This window comes from Sycon ciliatum, chromosome 9 (assembly GCF_964019385.1).
Source record: "Sycon ciliatum chromosome 9, ocSycCili1.1, whole genome shotgun sequence".
Lineage (NCBI taxonomy): Eukaryota > Metazoa > Porifera > Calcarea > Leucosolenida > Sycettidae > Sycon > Sycon ciliatum.
In genome coordinates this window covers 1,977,675-1,979,521 of record NC_088651.1, presented here as the reverse complement: position 1 = coordinate 1,979,521, position 1,847 = coordinate 1,977,675, and the positions used below count along the sequence as shown (strand labels likewise).

The 1,847-nt window shown below is 45.7% G+C and overlaps 2 non-coding genes across 2 annotated transcripts; both read left to right on the top strand.

Annotated features, from left to right (window-relative positions):
- Nucleotides 1-518: 518 nt before the first annotated feature.
- Trnap-agg (transfer RNA proline (anticodon AGG)) lies at nucleotides 519-590 on the top strand. The gene has a single exon. It is a non-coding gene; the product is annotated as a tRNA-Pro (tRNA).
- A 910-nt stretch (nucleotides 591-1,500) lies between these two features.
- On the top strand, nucleotides 1,501-1,599 carry Trnay-gua (transfer RNA tyrosine (anticodon GUA)). Its single transcript has 2 exons — nucleotides 1,501-1,537; nucleotides 1,564-1,599. It is a non-coding gene; the product is annotated as a tRNA-Tyr (tRNA).
- Nucleotides 1,600-1,847: the final 248 nt, after the last annotated feature.

Below are 1,847 nucleotides of genomic sequence, written 5' to 3'. Positions count from 1 at the left end.
TGGTCTTTCCATAAACTTGAACCTTCCAAGTTGGAAGGCTGTAGGTTAGCGCTACGGAGATGTGTTGAAGCTAGGTGTCAGGACGTCGAATGTCTCAGTACTCTGTCAGTTTTGTGCCTAGTTGTTGCACTTTCTGACTGTATAGTATCTAGTTACAATGGTGGAGAGTTACTCTTAACTCGTTTCCATATGTCCTTTTCCTTTCTACTTTTATTATTGGCTCAATACCCGAGTTTCAAATAAGAATTATCGAATAATACTGTAAAAAATAGTTCAGCATAGATAGGAACATACACATAGATAGGAAAAAATTAAACAAATAAAAAATTCGCCCGCTCGCACCAATTTCACATGGGTACTGCCCGGGAATCTCGATTATATTTTCGTCTCGCCTAGTCGCCGAATTTTGCTGCGCCAAATATTTCAGCTCCGCATACTTCAGTGGCTGTAGATAAGCGCCAAACATCTCTGCGTTACATAGTATGTCAGCGCCCAATACTCCTCTGACGCTTGTAGTTGGTCTGTTGGTCTAGGGGTATGATTCTCGCTTAGGGTGCGAGAGGTCCCGGGTTCAAATCCCGGACAGACCCATTTTTTCTGCTTTTTTTGTTTTCTTTTCAGTCTGCAGGTGCATATAAAAAGATATTTAGCAAAACAATTGTTTGAATTTTGGAGCTCGGCCAATTGAACTGGTAGCTGTGTGCAATGACTACTTGCCAAGGACCGTAACTTGGTACGCAGAGGATCAGTTTCAACGCAGCGTTGAGAGCAAAGCGTCCTCTCTGTCTCACTGCTCCGACAAATGATACAGTCTTGATCAGCGAGCCCCTTCCAGGACAATTTATCGTTGTTGTTTTTCGCAGTAAAAGCTGCACCCAGAACTTTTGCCGTGAAGTGCAGACATCTACCCTATTTACCACCGTAAATCTGACCATGGTACTGTCGCGGACATGGAAATCCAGTCGATTGACCGGGGCCGGCGCCCTCAGCGCGTACAGAGTGTAAGTTGTTGCATGCAGTGCACATGTTGATCCTATGCGACCAGCACCAGCGCGTAACAATACATGCTACAGCTGCATGGCCAGCGCCCTGCGACCGGATTTCCATGTCCACGACAGTAGTACAAGCTGTATCGACTTGTTCAAAATGAATTACTGGCGTTTAAAGTGCTGCATGTACTCCGAAAAATACGATACTTCACTGAGTGTCTAACTCAATGCTATAATGGAACAAATGACTTGCTTTTTTTGCGATGCGACGTGTGATGCAACCCGGCAGTGTGGTGCGAACTCGTGAAAGTTGAGCAAAGCTCAACCTCTACAATGGGCCAATTGTGAGAGCTGCGCACTGTTTACGATTTTGGGGATTTTCCGAGCGCCGTCGCATTGCACATCACATCTCAGCGGAAAAGCTTCTGTGAATCCCACTTCAGGATTGCACAGTCCTGGAGATTAGAGAGTATGACCTTTTGTGTAGGGCTACATTTCGTCTATCACATGGCCTTCGATAGCTCAGTTGGTAGAGCGGAAGACTGTAGTGTGCGCATCACTGGGATGTGCAGTCATCTTTAGGTCGCTGGTTCAAATCCGGCTCGAAGGATTTTTTCTTCTTTTTTTCTCAACATCCTTCTCCACAAAACCACTGACTGACACTTCATAATCCTGACATGAAGTGGACATGCTGAACTCACGTGTCTCTTTCTTCTTTCATTTTCAGTAACTGCCCATGGGCAGACTGACGGACCGAATGGAGAGCTGCGCTACTGACTATAAGTTAACTTCCGTCCTACTGAACCCAAGCCAAGGTATGGCCGTGCGAGACTCAAAAAAGGTGGAAGTGACCAGCAC